This window comes from Tamandua tetradactyla, chromosome 4 (assembly GCF_023851605.1).
Source record: "Tamandua tetradactyla isolate mTamTet1 chromosome 4, mTamTet1.pri, whole genome shotgun sequence".
NCBI classification, from domain to species: domain Eukaryota; kingdom Metazoa; phylum Chordata; class Mammalia; order Pilosa; family Myrmecophagidae; genus Tamandua; species Tamandua tetradactyla.
The window spans coordinates 144,529,170-144,552,040 of record NC_135330.1 but is presented as its reverse complement, the minus strand read 5'-3'; the positions used below and the strand labels follow the sequence as shown (position 1 = coordinate 144,552,040).

Here is a 22,871-nt window from a genome sequence, read left to right as displayed (position 1 = left end):
CATCCAAGTTAATGGTTATACATTCTAAGACTATCTATTCAAATAAGATCATTGTAATCACTCCAGGTGTTTATTCATACTTTAGTTACTTGATTCAGAATTCAGACTCTGTTAAACTTAAGTATTGGGTATATAGTTAACTCCTTATTTTCATGTGGGACCATTAATTTTTCTGTAAGACTGCTTTGCCTTTTTTTTTTGAGCTCTCCTTTCCCCCATTTTTCAAAACTGTAGATATTTATGCTACATTTACATCTGTAAAGAATATTTTGCCTCAGAGCTAGAAGATTTGTTCTGAGATAAAACAGCATGTTAAATCTCCTGGATATTTATGACTCTTGGCTTTTACCACTTCCTGCTGAATAAGAATCATTTGCCTTATGAGGAACTTTGCAGTAACCTCACACTCACAGTCAAAGCTATTAGAACTTTTACAGCAATTGAATACAGAAGCTCATGAACAGTAGAAAGTTTGAACTGGGTGGGCCTTTGGGGTCATCCAGCCCAACCCTTCAGTTCATACAGGGGAGAAGGCGACCTAGGGAACTAAGAGGAATTTCCAAGTTCCCAAAATCACTATTAGGGAAAGGATGGGACCAGGCATCATTCTTCGGGCTCATTCTGCTTCCTGCCTTGTTATGTGCTAAGGAGTCATCCACATGTCAGTGCTCTTGCTTTATTTGCATTCTGGATGTAGGAAACAAAGTTAAACGATGTGGGACTTGGGGAAATCAGGATGACAGGAAGTGAAGTTAGTGGAGTAAAATGTCATATAAATAGACAATAAAATGCAGGTTTAAATTGAGGAATATCCTACATCTATTAATATCAGACATTATTAATATGTATATCAACATTTTAGAATTATTCTCTTTTAATCATAAATATGATTTAGTATACACATGTATATATATTATATGCATACTTACATTTATTCTTATTTAATAAAATTAATATATTGCATGCATAATTTTGCACACTACCTTTTTCATTTAATGTTATATGATAAGTATGTTCCTGTGTCATTGAATATTCTTTAAAGGTATCTTTAAATGGCTAAGTAACATTTTGAGATTGCTCTTTTTAATGTGTACTGTTTTAGGTGGTGAATCCATTGGAACTGGGCAATTAGGAATCAATCCCAATATAGAGAGCTAAAAGGAAGTGGGGCTAAAGTTTGGTCTGTAATCGGAGATGTCAGCATAGAACAAACAGTGCCAGCAGCAGTTGAAAGCTGTCAGTCCCTAGCAAGTGGCAACATGAGGTGATTTAGAGGCAGATGACAGAAAGTCAATTCAATGCCACATGTTCAAGACAATGTAATAGTTTCTTGTTTGTTTTTTTTCCCTCTCCATGATCATAAATTTAGAATGCAAAGTACTGTTTTAGGCCACAGACTGATCACTTTAGGCTGCCACTAGATAAAGCCCTCATCTCTCGAGTGACAGTGATTCAAGATGCATTACTGACTTCTCAGTTTCCAGCATTGGTTATCCAGCCACTTTGCCTTCCTTCTATATGGGGTCTTTGGACCACCTCAAGCAGGAAAATTGAAGAAGGAAGAGACAACATTTTAAACAAACAATTTCATTCCTTATTATTAATTTTGATAAAAAGTATGATAATTCATTTAGTATGTGTTCCCTTTTGCCATAGATAATTGGGACCTTGCAGAGTATGAAGCTCCATCATAACCTCAGAGATGAAAGTCAAATCAGGATTCTGTTTATCATCCTGGGGCTGTGAGTTGGCTTAACATGATTAGAGAAAGGTCTGCTTCTGGAAAGTGGCATACTGAGAGAATGGGGTGAGGCATAGATGACGCACAGCCCCCTTCTAGTGCTCTGGACATAATAATGCCTTTTCTTCCCTCTAACCCCATTCCCTCGGATTTCTAGTATATTGACCATTAAAGAAGCTAATTATACCTCTGTTCTAATGAATTAAACCAAATTCAGGTAGGGAGCACAGTACTTGAGGTGAAAAGAAATTTTATGTAATGATCTGAGGAAGTGTTCCTACGTCTGATGACTATTCAGAAGGTATGGAGAGCAATAAAGATGCAGGGGCATTTTGCTTTCTTTGTATTTCCATTGTGGGTTGAGTTGATGATGAGTCTGTTGCCAGCAGGATATAGTTTCCTCCTGTGCAGAAATGCCAAAATTTGCAGCTCAGGGTGGGGGAGGTGAGCTTGGAGTTTGATTTCCTCCTTTCTCCAGCAGTTTTCTGCCTGCCTGCCTGAAATGTTAATGAACATCTCACACATGACAGAGCAATGAAATGTATCCTTATTTTACCATTTTGGGCATATTCTGACTTCACAAAGTCTAGGTCTTAATGTAACATTGACAAGTTACTGATAGCAGACCCCTCTCTCCTCTTCCAAATTTATACAACGTATGTTCCTCTCCCCGTGCCAAGCTGCTGGGTTGTGTCACATTTGTGGTAGCCCTTTATTGCTGTGACATCTCCTGCATTCCATCTCATTCCACCATGCCTTTGTCTTCAAGTCTCTGGGAAAACTCTAGCTCCAGAAAAATGTCATGTAATTCAATCTCAGACCAATTCAGACATTTATTATCAGTTCTCGATGAGTAGCTTTAAAGCCAGCTTTCACTTGTTTATTATTTTAACTAGTTTAGGGTGGGATACAGCATGAATAGGGAGTTGAACATACTTTTGGGCTATGGGTTAAATGCCTAAATGATTTTATAATTATACTGTCAAATGAATTTACTTGTAAGAGAGATTGAAATGAAAACAGAGTCATCAAATTTTAATTTAGGGACTTGGCTGATAGTATCAATGGAGAGAACTTAATTTTAGGCATGGCATCCTTCATTTGTGGAATCAGTTGGTGGTACTCGAGATTTTGGCCACATCTTCAGGAGGACCACTCTAAAGTAGGTACTCTGAAAAATACATGTTCTTGATTTTAATTTATTCCCTCGGATGTAGACCCAATATGAATAGGACCTTTTGAAGATATTATTTCTAGCTAAGAGGTGGCCACCTAAATCAGAAAGAATCTTAACCTTGTTACTTGTAGTCTTATAAAGAAGGCCAGAGAAAGAAGTCCAAGTGGAGAAGCAAGAAGCTGGAAGTCAGTGGAATCTGTAAAAGAAAGAAGATATTGCCATGTGCATTGCTATGTTACAGAAAGCCAAGGACCAAGGATCCTTGGCAGCCAACCCCAGAATACCATAGCCTTCAGGGAAAAAGCATCGCCCTGCTGACTACTTAATTTTGGACTTCTCCTAGCCCCAAAACCATAAGCCAAGAAATTCCTGTTGTTTAAGCCAACCCTTCGCATAGTATTTTTTTTAGCCTCTGAGAAACTAAAACTGCCTCCCACAGATACCATGAAAGACAGAAACGTGCATAAGGCACAAGGATGAAACTCGCTAACCACAGAGACAGATAGAAAGGCTGCTTTGGGAAGTCTGCTGTCAGCATTGGCTGATGAGGTGCCCAAACATGTACTGCTCTTTCCTGTTTACAACCTGAGATTGCCTTTAGCAGTTGAGCGTAGTTTATTGTGAAGATAGAAGAATGAAAGAGTAGAGAAAGGAGAGATGTAAATGGCATAAAGCATAGAAAGATCCAGGGCAGAGAGAAAGGGGGAACCTGGAGATATATTCCCCAGTGTGAACCCAGCTTGTCCAAGGTCTACCGGTTCTAAGGTTTAATGCAAACATCGTCTCCTTATTTCTAGTCCACCTTGACCTTCTATTCTCCTCATTCACCTTCTCAGTGGCCTTGAAATATTTAGAGTTTGATATTAAAGTTACTATCCAAAAGTCCACAGCTGCAAAATATGCCAGCTAATGGACATTTTGATCACTAATATATTCAGGGAAAGATATGCTTCCTTTTCTGTTCCTCCTAGTTTCTGTCATATAGGAAAACAAAAAGCCACAATTAGATAAATAACTTGGGAATATACCTGGTCTGCTATAGACCTGATCCCAGAGGGGGCAGAGTGGTGAGCTCAGAATAATTTAAGTACTGAGAAATAAGAATTGAAGGGCCTTCATTTTTTTTTAGAATGGCTTCCTTATTTAGTTAAAAAGTTTTAAAATGAGCATTTGGGGTTGGAATGGCAAAGGTTGAAAAAGTTTTACTGAAGGTAATGAAAGTGGGAGGAATAAAAAGTGAGTCGATATGCATTGACCCAATCTAGAAATACCAGGTTAGAAATAAAACTTGAAGTTTGTAAATCTATAGAATATACTTCTCATGAAGAGGAAGGAGCTAAAATATAGATGGACTCAAGAAAGTTTTAGAGAAATAACTCTTAGAGCATGCACTTACAGCAGTTTTGAGTATTTAAAGTATTATTTTCATCTGACTAAAAAACAATATTCTTTGGTTAATGACTTGGAAAACAAAAAGGAAGATGAAATAAAGATCAACTATAACCTCACTTTGCAAACTTAATTTTTTAATGTGTTTACTTGTATTTTTCCTACATTATTTTAAACTCACCTTAAAACACTGTGATCATTTGCAATTTTAGTATTCTGCTTTTACGTTTATGAAAGTCCTGAGATTTTCTCAAAGCCATTAAGAAAGCTTTATTTGTGAATGTAAAATGACATCGACTGTGGTGTACATTATTATTTTATGGACATCTATGAAATAAAGAATGTTTCCAAAAAAAAGTGTGGCCAAAGCCTTAATGATAGCCTCATTTGACATATTGGTGACACTGGCCTTTCAGTGCATTGGCATTTCTTTCATCCATTCCAGGGATTTGGCAATTCTTTTGCCTCTAGTTGTGCTGTTTGGCAAAAAAGGAGAATCTTTTGCATATCCTTCAGAAAACAAGAGATATAACAACTTCATCTAATTAGGTTCCATAAACCACCTACATGGTCATTGCTTTGGAAAAAATACGGAATTGCTTTCATTGCTCCCATGGTGAAAATTCACTTCACTAGTATAAATTTTACCCCCTGTTGCTCTGTTTACATACCTTTTTGTGCATATAAAACTCTTCATTTCAATCCTGAATCACAGTGCAACTTTTGAAGACATTTTAAATAACAGGTAAATCAACATGTGCAGTACAACAATTATATAATTCAACAGAAATAGCAAGAGAAATATCCGTGGCCAAGTTCATGCAACCATAACAATGATGGCTACCTCATGCCTGCTGCCTGGCTGATGGTGATAATAAGATGCCAACTACTATAAGACACATTCAAATTTCAGAGATGTGAAAATGTGGAAAAAGGATGCATGTTAACATGAAGGAAGTATGATATATCAGATGGATGTACCTAGATTTAATCATTCTGCTCTTGTGGATCTTTTGTTTTTAAGCATTTATTTATTTACAAAAAATAAATTTGTTCTCATAAGTAATTTTGAATTCAATAATTCATTGCAATTTTGATTATTTCTTTGGAATAGAGTCTGAGAAAAGGAATTTATTTGGTCACGGCTAGACACATTTTTAAGTCTCAGACCTCTATTTCCAAATTGCTTTTCAGAAAGGTAGTTAGGGTTATACAGTCTTATGAGATATGTTATTTAAACTTTCTAAACTTGACTTTCTGGGGGAAAGTTGGGATAGACAAGCTCCAAGGTGGTCCCAAGGATCCTAACCTCCTTATACACAACCTCTGTGCTGTCCCTTCGCACCCTGAATTAAGGCTAGCCTTCGTTTAGAATAGAATACCACAGAAGTGCTTGTGTGTGACTTTCAAGGCTAGGTTATACAAGTTGCAGCTTCAACTTCATTCTTTTGGATCACATATTCTAGAGGAAGCCAGGGACCCTGTCATGACAATGCTCAAGCAATTTGTGGAAAGACGTATGTGAGGAGGAACTAAGATTTACAACCATAATCGCCTTGCCAACCTTTTCAGTAAACCACCTTGAAAATAGATCTTTCTGCCCCAGTCAAATCTTCAGATGTCTGCAAAGCAGTTGACATCTTGGTCACACCTTTATAAGACACTCCAAGCCAGAACACCCTCCAGCCAACCCACTGTCAGTATTTTTGACTGACAGAAACTAAAGAAGATAATCGGTGTTTATTGCTGTAAGCTGATAAGTTTTGGGATAATATATTAGGTGGAAATAGATAGCTAACACAACAATCATTCCATCACATGAAATATGTAAAGAGGCTTTGTCCAAAGAAGAATGTTTCACTAGATGGACTGTTAATTTAATTACTCATGGCAAGCTTTATGTTAACATGAATATTGGAGCTTCAATCCTCCTTATTAATTATGTGAACTTGGTCAATTCATTTAATCTTTTTGCTCTTGAGATTTTTTCCTCTGGAAAGGAGTAATAATACCAGCCCTATTTTTATTTATTTATTATTATTATTTTTTGATTGACAAACCAAAACAACACACAAACATGGGCATTCTTAACATACAAACATTCCATACATGCTGTACAGTCATTGGCTCACAATATCATCAGTAGTAGTATATTCATCACCATGATCATTTTTTAGAACATTTACATCACTCCAGAAAAAGGAATAAAATAAAAAAAGAAAAAACTCATACATATCATATACCTTACCCCTCCCTCTCACCAACCACTAGTATTTCCATCTATGCAATATATTTTAACCTTTGTCCCCCCTATTTTTATCTATACCCCTTACCACTCTCTGTCATTGATCACTAGTATTTCAATCTACTTAATTTGTTTTAACATTTGTTCCCTCTATTATTTATTTATTTTTAAACCATATTTTTTACTCATCTGTCCATATTGTAGATAAAAGGAGCATCAGACACAAGGTTTTCACAATCACATCGTCGCATTGCAAAAGCTATATCATTATACAATCATCTTCAAGAAACATGACTACTGGAACACAGCTCTAGCTTCAGGCACTTCCCTCTAACCTCTCTAATATACCTTAAACTAAAAAGGGGGTATCTATATAGTGCATAAGAATAACCTTCAGGATAACTTCTCGACTCTGTTTGAAACCTCTCAGCCACTGACATTTTATTTTGCCTTATTTCTCTCTTCCCCCTTTCAGTTGAGAAAGTTTTCTCAACTCTTTGATGCCGAGTCCCAGTCTTTTCTAGGATTTCTATCCCATGTTGCCAAGGAGGTTTACACCCCTGGGAGTCATGTCCCATGTAGAGATGGGAAGGGCGGTGAGTTTGCTTGCCGTGTTGGTTGAGAGGCCTCATCTGAGCAACAAAGAGGTTCTCTGGGGGTGACTCTTAGGCCTAATTTTAAGTAATCATAGCCTATCCTTTGTGGGGATAAGTTTCATATGAACAAACCCAAGATTGAGGGTTCGGCCTATTGATTTGGTTGTCCCCACTGCTTGCGAGAATATCAGGAATTATCCAAATAGGAAAGTTGAATTTTCCCCCTTTCTCGTCATTCCTCCAAGGGGACTTTGCAAATATCTCTTTATTCACTATTCAAATCATTCTGGGATTTATTGGGACATCACACTGGATGAGCCAACAAAATCTCATGCCCTATTCAAGGTTCCATGTATTTATGGCGTTCAATTAACCTGCCCATATAAGTTATATTAAGAAATGCACTAGTCAAAATATAAATTTTGTACCAAACATTTTTTGCTTTAGTCTCACACAGAAGTTGAAATTTTAAAATATGAATACCATCTATTTTCAACACCCTGCAATATTGACATCTTTTGTTCTTCCTCATGCAAAAACATTTTTAATTTGTACATTTAGTCACTATCATTGTACACTCCAGGCATTCCTAGATTATACCATCTCAGTCTTCATCATCTATCTTTCCTTCTGGTTTTATATGTGCACCCAGCCCTCTTCCCTCTGTCATTCTCAGAGGCTTCTTTTAAATCAAAAAGGAAATTGTGGAAAATCACATGAAGCATAAGCAGGGAAATGTACACTTTTAATTTATTTTTACAATTTTCCAGTATGTTTTTATTATTAGTTGTCATGTGTGCTGGTTTGAAAAGATGTATGTCCCCTAGAAAAGCCATGTTTTAATCTAAATCCCAGTTCATAAAGGTAGAATAGTGCCTATTCAATGCTGTATGTTTGAAACTGTAATCAGATCATCTCCCTGGAGATGTGATTTAATCAAGAGTGGTTGTTAAGATGGATTAGGTGATGACATGTCTCCACCCATTTGGATGGGTCTTGATTAGTTTCTGAAGTTCTATAAAAGAGGAAACATTTTGGAGAATGAGAGATTCAGAGAGAGCAGAGCAGAACAACATAGCCATGAGAAGCAGAGTCCAGCCAGTGACCTTTGGAAATGAAGAAGGAAAATGCCTCCTAGGGAGCTTCATGAAACAGGAAGCCAGCAGAAGAAGCTAGCAGATGATGCTGTGTTTGCCATGTGTCCTTCCAGATGAGAGAGGAATCCTGACCGTGCTCACCATGTGCCTTTCCAGATGAGAGAGAAACACCGACTGTGTTCGCCATGTGCCCTTCCACTTGAGAAAGAAACTGTGAACTTCATCAGCCTTCTTGAACCAAGGTATCTTTCCCTGGATGCCTTAGATTGGACATTTCTATAGAATTGCTTTAATTGGGACATTTTCTTGGCCTTAGAACTGTAAACTGCAACTTACTAAATTCCCCATTTTAAAAGTCATTCTGTTTCTGGTATATTGCATTCCGGCAGCTAGTAAACCAGAGCATCATGATTCACGATTGCAAGGTGGGGGTCACCATATAGCCAGGTACCCCTTCACCAGCCTGGGAAAAGGATGGAGGAGAGGGGAGAGGGAGAGTGTGGCCAGCTTAGATCTTCCCAGAAACCTGCCTTCTGTCCTGTGGTCCTGTGGAGAAGAGGGACTTATACACATGCCGGTATCATTTACACATGGAGCCATCCCCCCCTTTAGCAGTCATTAACTTCTCACAGGGGTTGAAGTCCAGGTAGTTCTGCCAGAGGTTCCTGGTCTGGTTCTATTTGGGGACGTGGCCGTCAAAGGGGAAGTTTAGTAGATTTTTATTTTGGTCTTGATATTCTTGGGCCAGGGTGCTAACTTCTCAAGGTGTACTTGAAACATTTGCAGCTCAATGTATACAATATTTATTATTACATTATTTATTTTATAGTTTATTTTTGAATAGGTAATACTATTCATATGGTTCAAAATTTGAAACTCAAAGTGGTATTTATTGTAAGGGCTTCTTCCTATCTAAGCTATTGGGGATTGAATCATGTCCTCTACAAAAGATATATCCAAGTTCTAACCCCCCAGTTTTGTAGGTGTGAACCCATTTGTAATTAAAACCTTTGAAGATTTTATTAGTTAAGGTTTGTCCAAACTGGATGAGGTAGGCCTTAATCCAATATGGCTGAAGTTCTTATAATGAGAAGAAATTTGGATGTGATCAGTTAGGAGAAGCCAGAGGAGAGAGACATTGCCTCTGTGATGGAGTCAGAAATGCACCGACAAGACAAGGAAGCCTAAAGATTGCTGGACAGCCTCCTTCAAAATACTGCAAACCCTGGGAGATAACGTATCCAAGCAATACCTTAATTTTGGACTTCTGGGCTCCAAAACTGTAAGTCAAGAAATCACTATTGTTTAAGTCAACCTGTTTTGGTATTTGCCATAGCAGCCTCAAAAAACTAATACATCCACTATTACATTCTCTGCTTCATAGGGACAACCAATGCTCTCAGTTTTTTGGTGTGTATATCTTTTCTGATATAGTTTATCCACATATAAGAAATGAATATCATACTACTTTAAAAACACAAATGATAATTACTTTTTAGTATCTTGGTTTTTTTCTCTCAACAATATAATTTAAAGGTAATAATTAGTCTGTGCATTCAAGTTTTCTTTCATTTCAGGAAAATTTTTATTAAATTATGTTTTAAAGTTTCTGTTCTATTATTTCAGTTTTCTTTTTCAGGGACTCTAATTACTTATATACTGGATCTCCTTAATTTGTCTTCCATATCTTTACCATTCTCTCTGCCGATCTTAGCTCTTTTATTTGTTCCCATTTCATATTTCTACATTTTATTTGTGTTTTTATTAACATCTATTAATCTTTCTGTACTTTCCAACTCTGCTTAGCTTGTTTTTTTCCCTATGCCTAGATATCTGATAGCTCATGTTTCATTTCTTATTATTATTTTGTTATTTCTCCCCTTTTCTATCTTTGTTAAAATATTTCATCTAAATTTTTATCTTATCCATGACTACATATTTCTGGCAAATGTTCTTTTCTTTTCATTATTTTTTTCCAGTTCCTATCTTCATATTATTTTTGTAGGAATCTTTTATATGTAGGTCTTTTGGGTATGCAAGGCATAAGGCATAATAATAAGAGCACTTAGTACAAGTTTCTTTTTAAAAATGTCTCATGATAGGAATTTTTTCTGGACCAGTCCTTTTTAAGAAGATAACGCTAGGAAGGGTCATGGGGTGTTTCATGTTAGTTGGAACTTTTCCTTTTTATCTCGACCTTTTTTTTTTCCTGGGCAGGCACCAGGAATTGAACCTGGGTCCTTGGGCATGGCAGGCAAGCATTCTTACCTGCTGAGCCACCGTGGCCCACCCATTATCTTGACTTTGAGTGTAACTTATTTAGTCTTTACTTTCTGGTCAGTACAGAGTGCCTCCTGTAGATTTTGACTTCTTCTTTATAACATAATGTCTGTCTTCTCTATTCTTCCAATTATAGCGATAGATAAAAATGGCTCATTTGTATGATTCCTAATTTTGTTTTTCATCCCCTTGGATGAGAACAGGTCCAGAGAAACTGCTGTCATCCAATTTACTCTCTCCCACTGGAAATAAAGGATATGGGTTTATATTTCAGGGTATACCCCTCACCTTGGAGAAGCGTACTAGGCTGTTATGTTCCCCCCTCAGATCTGAAGTCATAGAGCCCTCTCGTTGTTTATTCTCTATGCTCCTGGAAGTCTTTCAGTTTCATTTCATTTGGATTTGGCTGTTTCCTACTATTGCCCAAAATGGAGTTTGCGTTCTGTTTCTCATTCTCTTTGGTGTTTTTGTTGATTTCCAGGCAGTAAGGGGGGGTTGGTATTGTGACTTTATACCATCTTCTTTGAAACCTGAAGTTATATTTTAAATTTCTTTATGAGGCTTGTGTGCCAAATAAAATGTCGTCCCTGAAGTGAGCTAGGTCAGACCATGTGTGATTGCTAAGCTCCCATCCATTCCCTCATTCATACCTTACAAGACATTGTAAGGCACTCTCAGGCACTGGGCTAAGCACTGGAAGTGATAAGTAAGCCAGACATGATCTTTATCTACACACAGCCTATTAAGAGGTGATGAAAATTAAACCAACAGGGTCTGAAGGAGGGCTTTTTGGTTTGAAAATGGGAAAGACTTGAGCCTATTAAATGTTGGTAGAGACGTGCTGGAAGTTATAGAGGAGAGATTCCTGAGAAGGTAGGAAGAATTAGGATCCAGAACACAGAGAAGAGGTTGGCCTTAGGTGAAGTCAGAGGCAGTGTAGTACTTAAACATGGGCTCTGGAGACTGATTGCCTTGATTGAAATCCCAGTTTGGTTTCTTTCCAGCTACTCAACCTTGGGTAAACTACTCAGCCCTCATATGCAATATGTGAAAAAAAGAACTCCTATTTTGTGTTGTTGTTTTGCTAGCAAACTTAGTAGTTGCACATAAAGTGTAACTGTATGCTTGATACAAACAATTGTATGTGTATGTATGAAAAGTGAAAGGCTGGATAGTCAAATGGTTAAGAGCACATATTTTGGAAAGGTCAAAAGCACATATTTTGTATGGTCTTGAATAAGTTGTTAACCTTTCTGCGCTTCAGATTATCCATCAATAAAATGCAGATGATGTTATACCGACTTCATACAATTGTTACGAATTAATACATGTGAAATGCTTAGCATGGTGCCTTTGACATAACACAAACCATGTAACAATGCATGGAACATAGTAAGTGCTGACATATACAGAGCATGACAATATATTAGCTATTATAATAGGAAGGAAGAAAATAAAGTTTGCCACTTTCCAGCTGTGTGTGATCATGAGAAAATTGCTTAAGCTTTCTTGATCGTAATCTTTATTATCCTTATGAGATTTTTCTCTTTTTTGCACCTGCCAATCTACTCTTAAGAAAACTGAGGATTAGTGAGGTTCAATAACTTTCCCAAGAACCAGGATTCAAACCCATGAAGTCTAATTTTAGCATCCATGCTTAAAGGACTCGTCTATATCAATTATCAAGAGCTGAACCATAGCACCTGGTGCAGAGAGAACCCTCAATAAAATATAGCCATTATATGGCTACTATGCCTCAAAATCAATATATCAGGAGTATTGGCTAAAGGTGAAACAAAACCTCAATGTTAGGCTTGTACTTGAGTTATTTTCCAGTAGGGAGCCAGTCTCATTCGACCTCTGATCCCAACCACATGTAAGGCTAACCTTGATTAGAGTATTAAATGTCATTCATAATTGAAGGATCCAATTTTTATAACTCTATTTCCACTATCATGAAGAATTATACTTTTGACATTTTAAGTTAATGCTCTAGGTAACCCTGCATTGACACGTATGGTACTAGGGTTCTTAAACCAAGAGCTAACATATAGAGATAAATTCTTAGGCAATGGTTTATGGGTCCTTTAAATGAATTAAAGTTAAATAAAATATCTGCAATCAATGCTGCTTTGAGGTCTTTAAAATGTTATATTCTATATGCACAAATTAAGAACATGGCAACAAGTATGTAGGTTGTCATATATGGCAAAAACAATAACGTTTTTGGCTAGCGATCCTCTATGAACTCTCTAGCTCAGCATGGAGAAATGTAGTCTAATTTTCTTATTATTTCCTCCTCTTTCATATTAGTATTTCAGAGATTTATTTTTTTGTTAACACTATGTTAATAAAACAAATACCTCAGATTGCGCTTATTTTTCAGTCACACATCTAATTTTTCTTTTATTGACTATAGAGAAATGTTGTCCTAAATTTTGATTGCACTTTGGTGGGGATTAATATGGTTCATACATCATATTCAAGAATATTTTTTTCTTTCTTTCCCCTTCCATAACTTTCAAGTTTTTGATCCCATCTGAAACAGTCTCAAAGTTCTTACAGAGAATTTTAAAAAGCATCCACAGCAGAAGATGGAACAAAAAAATATATTGCAGTTGTCATTCATTCTTTGAAACAGAGGATCACATTTCATTTTTTCATATACTTTTGACTCAAGATAGCTTATTTGGGGAGATAAACAGGGTAATGACTTGGCCTTGAGCATTTACATCCTCACAAGTTCTTGGTAGGACCAGGAAAATGCATGTTCTGCTTTTATGTGACCCATCACTATAAAATTTTAATTCAAATAATACCATTAATGGACCAACGTAAAAACTGATTTTCTTAATTTATATCAAGTAAAAATAAACTTAATCGGGGGCTTTTGGCAAACAGTTAACTGGCTTTGCAGATTTACGTCTGTGTCTTGATAAGGTGCAAAACATAAAAGGAGAATGAAAAATGCAAAGCTGAAACAAAACATTTCTGTTTTTGAAGGAAGAAAGGAAGAAAACTCACAGCTTCAGACTGCCATAAACACTTGTAAACATTCAAGAGAACCAGTTTGTGTCTCTAGAGTATATGCTAGTTCTTTTGAGATAGGAGAAGTCAGACTTCATGCCTGGGACTTAATTGGAATCATTTGTTGTTCAAGGTAAAGTCTTTTATTTTTTTTTCAGAGCTCATTATCCTTCATTGTCAAATAAAAATTAAAAGAAATTTTCTTTCACTTTACACCACTGTAAATGAGAATGTGCTGTGGACTTTGTAGAAAACAAACAAACGGAGTTGAAAATTCATTGAAAACATCCTGCTGATCTGGGATATGGCTGGGTCCATTCCATCATCATCATCCTTGACATTTCTTTTTCCTCAATAAGTTTAGACAAATTAACAAATCGGAAATGTTTTGTTGGGAACTTGTCAAGAAACTCTGAAGTTTGCGTGTGTTTATTGAAAATTGTAAGAGCCAAGAAAGGGAGAGTTGCCTTTAGGAACCTAAGAATATAATATTATATCACTCTGGTTTGCTCCATAAAAGTGACCAAAGAATCCATTTCCATCTCTCAGGTATTGCTCTCGATGGGAGAGACAATTCAGATATGGAAATTAATTTGCCTCATGAGAAAAAAATGTTATGTTCCATTACCAAATCACAATCTTTTCAAACTTTTCTTCCAAGTTCATTTACTCCTACTAAAAAAAATTTTACCAGAAATCCCCTCTCATCTGTTTGACTAGACACCTGTCAAAAGTATCTTAGAATTATTAGTAGTAAGAGAAATGGAAGATTAACTTCCTTCTTAAAAGCTGAATGACATCTCAGATAATATCCTTGGCCTTTACCTAGGTACAAAAGCCCGGAAAAGGTCTTGTTGAAATATACAGATATTTTTATGGCACACATATATTTGTGTTATACTGCAGTTTTCTCCATATGTTTATTGTCAACTAACTCCTTAGAACTGCTGAACTAACTATGTGGAAATATTTTGTCAAGCTGCAGTTCTGACTTCCTGAAAATTGCTTCTTTTATTTAACTTGATACAATTTATTAGCTCAGTTGTCAAAAAAAACAAAACAAACCAAAGCACTGCATGGTCTGTAAGGGCACCTGTTATGTAAATGAGTGAGGGCTTAATTAGACTCAGTTTCTTTTAGCCATCCCATGAGCATGCTTGTGCTTTGGGAGGCTCACTCTGGCAGCAGGGAGAGATATGGGGTAACATTGGAGGCAGGGAGACCAAATGGAAATAGTGGTTGAACTGAATTGAGGGAGTAGGAGGGGCCAAGGAAGAGGAAAGAGATTTAAGAGTGTTTTAAGATAGATTTATTCAAGTGTGAATCGAAAAGGAAACAGAATTTATTGTGATTCTAAACGGTCTGCTTTGGATGATGGTAAATCACATTGGTTATAGGAAATGCAGAAGAAAAATGCTGTGACATTTTGAGATTGAGATACAGTTGATATATGCACATGTCCATTTAGGAGGTGACCTTGAAAGAGAAATTCAAGTTGGAGATTCAGAATTGGCAGTCCTCTATCAATTCTGGTAACAGTTGATTGTATGTGGATTAAAAAATAGAGGGAAGAAAGGAAATTGAGAAAGCAAACATAAAAGGATAGATAGTGGAAGAGAAGGAGTATTCAAAGCTGGAGGCAAAGATGCTTACATCTCCAAATCCATCCCAGAAGGAATGGTTGAGTGGATGGAGGATGTTTGGCCATATAGAAGAGCAGATCCCTTCAAGGGTAACTTAGCTTGTCTTTCAGTCTTTTGCAAGAGGAACTAGATTTTGTCAGTGTTGCTCCTGAAGGCGCTGAGGACCTTCATGGAAGTATATTCTAGTTTTGTAGATGGAAGTTCTCTCTAAAATCAACAACACCCAATAAGGGATGCAACTTCTCTTGATGGGTCCTAAACTGCCTTCCTCACAAGACAGCTTTAATGCCCAATATTAAGAAATAATTCCTGATTGGAGCGGGCTGGGTGGGGAAAATAGATGACATCTCAGGTCCCTGAAGTTTAAGAGCCTATGATTATGTGAAAATGTTCTGGAAAATTTAAGCTCAACTTCAAGGGGTCAGTGCCAGGTTATAGTGATAGAGCGTACATGCATGGTAAGTGGAGATGGTATTTCCCCTTCATGTTCTCCCAACTTGTGATAGCTTAGTCCCCCCCATCCCCAAGTTGGAATTTCCAGGCATAGAAATTACAGGAATTAACCATTCTAAAGAATGGACAATTTTTATTGCACTGCCAACCTATTTGTATTTGTAAATAAGGAGATATGTTTATAGTTCTATGTAGCCTGGTAGTCAAATTAGAAATATTGGGATTTTTTTTTCCAGAAAATATATGACTTTTCATAACATAGTTTTGTTACTATGCTAATTCCACATATATTTGAGCTGGTCACTCTTATTGTGACACCATAATACCATGTCTGTGGTACCAAAGAGAAACATCCATTGTTCATGAGGAATTCTTGGGACTAGATTAAATGGAAGTGTTTGGTTACATATGATTCTATCACAGCCAGGCAGATGTGGCAGGGTTAGAAAGGATATCCCTTATTTTAGAGAAAAACCTTTCTGATGGGGCATGTAGAGTCAAGTTAGCATGTTGGGATTAGAACCAGGAATAGACATGACTGGATTTGAGTTGTTTGTTTAATTTCTTCTTCTCTGTTACATGGATTTTATTATACTAAATTACAATTTGCATGATTCAAATGCAAATGAATTTTTAAAAGCCTTGTGTGGGCTTTATGTAATTCTTTTTGGGCAAGTGCTGCTTGATTGATGTTTCACTTATTTGAAAGAGTTCAATGATGCAACTCATTCTAAGAAAAAATGTGAATTTGAAAGTGCTCTTTATATTGGAAAAGATGGTATACTCATATCAAATTCACATCTGTTTTTATTTTGCTGACTCTCCCCTTGGCTCCCCTAAAATATATGTGACCTAAGGGATAGGATGCTCTTTATTTGATTTTTCCTTGCTTCCCAGAGTTTGATTCTTTCCAGAGGTCTGCTCCCAATTAAATACTGACCATAAAAGTGAGGAACACAAAGGAAAGTTTTCTAAAGCATAACAAGCTAACAATGTTATTACGGAAATATGGAAATTCACTCAACAGTCACACTTCATTTTTGGCCTTTGTGAACCAATCTTGCAGCAGACCAAACTGCTCACAATGCAGGTCACTTTGTAAGTGACTAAACCTCCTTTGGCAGTTTATTTTAACGTCTTTTGTTCTAACGGGAAAGAAAATACTCACACGGCTTTAATACACTCCAGCTGTTCATGTGTAAAGACTTTGACAACAGGCTTACAGGGAGGAATTTGCACTTGGTTTAAATTTTAATAGAGGCTGTGTGTGCTACAGGCCTGATGCTCCTCAGCCTCCCCTCTGGGGCTGTGCACCTTCTCTCAGCAGCTCCCTGACTGCCTCACAGGTGCTTTGTGGTGATCCCTTCATTCCTGGTTCAGGCTAATTAGAGAATAAATAGAAAGTGCCAAGTACTCTCCAGATGCTTTCCTGACTAGGTTCTTTCAGATGGAGAATACGGTGTAGTCTAAGCGGGTGCTCTGGAACGCTGGTTATGCAGGATGCCTTGTCCTGAAAAGGGACGCACAAATTTAAGTAATGCACTTGGAGCTTATAATTAGAAGAAGCATACTAGGGGGTCTGAGAAATTCTGCAGTAAAGAATTCCTATTTAAATTTACATATTCCAGTAGTCAAGTAAAATATTTAAGGGTACCAGCTCTGCACACAGGGAGATATGGATTCAAATCCCAGTCTTATTAATAGCTATGAGACATGAGCAAGTTGCTTCATTGAACAAAGGAAATCCCCTGTTCATCATCTGTGTATGAGGTAAAACAGTCCCACCTCATATGTTAAGAAGAGTAAATAATATATAACGTATGTAAAACGTTTGGCACAGTGCCAGGATCATTGTCAGCATATTAGTAGAATATTATCTCATTGACCATGGAGCTGTTGTAGCAACACAACAGGGAGTGCCCTTCTAAGGAAACTACTTGGGAAATGCTGGTCTGGTAGATTGGAGACTTGTATCAATCCTCTTTAAGGTCTGAGGATTCCACAATCAGTTATATCATGTAATTATTAAATTGTCTGGTACCTCTCTCACAGTGCTGATTCATGATCAAAACATAGAATGTTTGGTGACTATTGTGAAGGTCAATTTTCAGTCTTGACTATCAGAAGCTAAATTCCAGGATATGAAAGTCCAAAGGGAAATCCAACGAGAGTGAGTGAGAAAGAAGAGAAGGTTGTTTCCTTATGTAAAGAAGTTAATGGGGGAAGTTTTACACCTATTAGAAGAGAATTGGAGTCAAATCATCTTTTAGACCAGAGACCAGGTGATAAGACTATTATTTTAAAAAATATTTCACTGAGACATCTTCACGTATATACAGTCCATCCATAGTATTCAATCAATGGCTCATAATATCATCACATAGTTGATTATTCCTCACCGTGATCTTTTTTAGAACACTTGTTTCACTCCAGAAAAAGAAATAAAAAAGAAAAACGAAAAAATTCATACATCTAATACCCCTTACCCTCCATCTCAGTGATTATGACTGTTTCAATCTACCCAATTTTTTTTACCCCTTATCCTCCCTATTATTTATTTATTTTGTCCTTATTTTTTTTGCTCATCTGTCCATACCCTGGATAAAAGGAACATAAGACACAAGGTTCTCACAATCACAAGGTCGCTTTGTAAAAGGTGTATCATTATGCAATCGTTTTCAAGATACTGGATCACAGTTTAACAGTTTCCGATACTTCTCTCCAGCCACTCCAATACACCATAAACTAAAAATGGATATCTATGTAATGCGTAAGAATAACCTTCAGGAGAACCTCTCTACTCTGTTTGAAATCTCACAGCCACTGAAACTTTATTTTGTCTCATTTCTCTCTTCATCCTTTTGGTCAAGAAGGCTTTCTCTATCCCATGATGCTGGGTCCCAGCTCATCCCAGGAGTCCTGTCCTACATTGCCAGGTAGATATGCACCCCTGGGAGTCATGTGCCATGTAGGGAGGAGGGCAGTGAGTTCACCTGCTGAGTTGGCTTAGAAAGAGAAGCCACATCTGAGTAACAAAAAAGGCCCTTTGGAGTGACAGTTATGCATAATGATAAGTAGGCTTAGCTTCTTCTTTGCAGTAATAAACTTCATAGGGAAGAAACCCAAGACTGAGGGCTCAACCTATTGAATTGGTTGTCCCCACTGTTTGCGAGAATATCAGGAAATCTCCAGATGGGGAAGTTGAATATTTCCTCCTTTCTTTCTAGTCCTCTAAGAGGACTTTACAAATACTTTTTTAATCTCTGCCCAAATTACTCTGGGCTATATCAGGGCAGCATGCTAACCTATACAAACCAACAAGATCTCATGCCCTATTCAAGATTCCATATAATTAAGTGTTCAGATAAGCTAACCATACAAGTTAAATTAGTTTTAATTTAATTTAATTTTTAGCACTACTTAAAATATAAATTTTGCACCAAATAAACATCTCTCCCTTTGGTCTCACACAGAGATTGAGATATCATTCTTTACCCTGTGTCCTATCCAAATCAGCTTCATTCATATCTCTAGTCAAAGTTTGATTCTTTTTCAACCTTTTTAACTGTCGTTGTATGGGGTAATGCTGACTTTCATAGCTTCAGTGGTCTAACTCTGAGGACAAGACTGGTTATTAATAAGGATTTATTAGGTAATTGGTTTTTAAGACCAATTGAAATGTAGGAGAAGTTTGTGTTCAGCTCCAGAAACTGCCTATTTTTGGTTTTCTTCTCTCCCTTGGAGGTGCCCCCTACTTTTTTCTTAATTCCTCCTCACCCTAGGCACCGTTATTAGAGGAGGTAAAACCTACAGAAACTTGCTCTTAGCCAAATTTTTGAAAAGATCTGATACATATTTCACATAAAAGTATAAAGCAGAGTTTTCGATGGACGTTTTTGGCCAGATAATTCTTTTTTGGGGGGAGGGGGGTGTCCTTTGCAGTGCAGGATGTTTAGCAGCATCTCTGGTCTCTCCCCACCAGATTCCAGCGGTGCCCCTTTCCTGTCGGTGACAACCAGCGATGTCTCCAGACACTGCAAATTATCCTGAGAGGCAGAGCTCCCCCTTGATCCTGCTGAAAATCAAAAGTTTAAAGGTGTTACAACCATTAAATACTATTCTCTTAGTTAGTTTATCTTTTATCCTACCTAATTTTTAAACTCCACAGATGGAACTTTGAGAGAAAAACAGTTATGAGACACAGTTCAGGGAAGAAAGGGTTTTGTACTCTAGGCAATCACATAGGGTAGGGGGATGCCTTTTCTGTTTTGTTTTATTTATCTAATAGGCCAAACTTGCCAGAAGGAGTAAAATCTCAGCAGACAGCCTGAGACAAGGTTTGAGCCTTAACTTACATCTGTATTGACTTGTGAGGTCCATTTCCCATTCCCTCCAAATAGTGTTAGTGTTTGAGCATTAAAGAATGAAAGGGATCTTAGATAGTCAGTCTGACTTGGTCATTAATAAGGCAAATATTTTGGCTGGTAGCTTTGTTTTGGGGGGAGGGGGTAAGAGGGGATGCATGGTCCGGGAATCGAACCCAGGTCTCCCGTATAGAAGGTAGGCATTCTACCACTGAACCACCCCTGCACCCTGGCTGGTAGTTTTTTGTACTTTAGTAACCGAATGAGGTTTAATGTTTGAAAAACCCTATAGCTGAATAGCTCTTGCGACAAAGGCAAAAATAAATTCTAAGCCGGAGATATTTCAAGGTGTCTCTAAATACACATTTGGCATTGAATCCAAAAGAATAGGGGCTGGCCTCCAAAGACTGATGCTTTTTCTTTAATTTGCATTTGGCTTTGTGAATTAGATCTTTTTGCATGCATGTTCCTCTCTTTTCCCTCCTCAGTTGCAGTTCTCCTATGTGAACTTTTCACAGAGAGAAACACGGACTGTGCAATGAAAACATTGGCTGTAAATCATTTCAGCTGCAGAATGTAGCTGTTTGGAGCCCAGTAGTGAGGCCTGTGGTTCTGAAAATAAGAAGGCTTGCCAAAATCTGAATGTGGTGTTTAATTGGTCCATAGAGAGAGACCCCAGGAGTGTCCAAAAGGTCGATTTTTGACTTTTTATTGTTCTAGCTTTTCGATGGGACCATCAGTGTCCTCTTGCTAATCATTTACCACAACTAACTATTTATTTTATGTGGCAAAATACCAGCGTGACCACAGAATCCATAACTGTGACACTGGGGGAGATTTCAAAGGCTTGGATGATTGGCAGGCAAAAATATGTGTAGTTTGTAGATTCAGTGTAAAGTAACTAGGAACCTTTCTTTATGGCCAGGCAATGGTTTGGGACACCAGCTACAATGTTATCTGTGAAACTCAGGTGAGTTTTATGGGACTTCTGTTGTTAGCAATGTAAAAATCTTCAATTTGCTCACAGAGCCAAAAGCAAGCAAACAAACAAAAAAACATTTATTTTAAGTACTTACAATGGGGCTCAGGATTCTTATTGTTTCATGTAATCCATGATTTAAAAATTGGTTGCTATACAAATGTTCACGTTTGGAGCTAAAATAGTCAAAACATTGAGTGACCCATTATGACTTTGAGTGATTTGTATTTTGAAAGTCGGATAGTAGGAGATGCATGTAAAGGATTTATTTGGCACAATGGTGGGTACAGTGTAAGTTCTTAATGAAAGTTAACTATAATAATTATTATAATCACCCTAGATAGGCAGCTGTGTGGCTTCATCTCTTTGTACAGTGTATTCAGTTCAATACAATGCAATTCAATAAATATTGTTTGATCACCCACCATTCACCAGTGAGAAGTAGCATTTAGGCTGCATGGTCTAGTGAAAGGGGCTTAAGTTTTGGAAATTAACAACAACCACCACCACACTCAATTCATGTCCAGAATCTGCTACTTCCCAACTAGGTGATTTGGGACAGGATTTTTTTTTTTAAATATTTTTATTGAGAAATCTTCACACACAGAGCCCATCCAGAGTGTACAATCAGCGGCTCACAGTGTCATCACATAGCTGTGTATTCATCACCATGAGCACTTTTAGAACATTTGCATCACTCCAGAAGAAGAAATAAAAAGAAAAAAGAAAAAACTCATACATTCCGTACCCCTTACCCCTCCCTCTCATTGACCAGTAGGTTTTCAATTTACCCATTTTTTTACCCTTTATCCCCCCCCATTATTTATTTATTTTTATCCTTACATTTTTTTTTAACTCATCGGTCCATCCCCTGGATAAAGCAGCATCAGACACAGGTTTTTACAAGCACATAGTCACATTGTAAAAACAGCATAGTTATACCATTGTCTTTAAGAATAAAGGAAGGAATACAGCTAAACAGTTTCAGTTACTTCCCTCCAGCCACTCCAATACACCATAAACTATAAAAGGATATCTATATAATGCATAAGAATAATCTTCAGGATAACCTCTTGACTCTGTTTGAAATCTCTCAGCCACTGAAGCTTTATTTTGTCTCATTTCTCTCTTTCCTTTTTGGTCAAGAAGGCTTTCTCAATCCTATGATGCCGATGGGATAAATTTTGAGGCTCTGATATCTCGTCTGTAAAACGGAGATTCAAGCACTCATCTAGAAGGGTTATATACTATAAAGATTGAATAGGCACCTTGCACATATGCCCTTCCCTTAGTTCTCATCAAGAACTATTTTCACCAACCTTTTATTGTAAAAATATTTTATGATAATATTTATAAAATGATATTGAATAATAATATTTAAGCAAACAAAAAGTAACAAGAACAGTACAATGAACACTCATATACCTTCCGATTTATCAAAAACTTTTGAGCAACTATTTAAAGCATTTCCCTGTAGTACTCTGGGAGGGCTATAAAAGAAAGAGAAGATAAACCTTCTTCCTCTGACAAGCACATACTTTAACTGGGAAGGAAACAGCATGGAATCAAATAATTTTAGAGCGGAAAGGGAGTTTGCAAATGTACCTGAAGAAACAGCTGGAATATGTAATTCAGTATTAGAGGGTGCTATTCTTAAGAGCCACAGGAGGGATCAGTATGGGGGCAGGCTGGCTGGGAATGCCTCGGGAAGAGAGTGTTTCTAATCGGGCCTTGAAAGAAGTCATGGGCCTGGATGAACAGCTGGATGCAGTGCCATTCCTTGCCAGGCCAACAATGCATCTAGAAAAGAGAAAGACCTGGTTAGGAACTAGTAAGGGGTAATACTGAGATTCTTTTTGCCTTCCCTGACTAACAAGGGT

The 22,871-nt window shown here is 37.3% G+C and overlaps 1 long non-coding RNA gene across 1 annotated transcript in view; it reads left to right on the top strand.

Moving 5' to 3' along the window:
* Window positions 1-22,871, top strand: part of LOC143679405 (uncharacterized) — a 166,416-nt gene that overhangs the window by 108,404 nt on the left and 35,141 nt on the right. The window contains exons 4-5 of the long non-coding RNA XR_013173720.1: window positions 8,359-8,487; window positions 9,358-9,527. This is a non-coding gene — a long non-coding RNA (uncharacterized LOC143679405). The remainder of the gene's footprint in view (window positions 1-8,358; window positions 8,488-9,357; window positions 9,528-22,871) is intronic.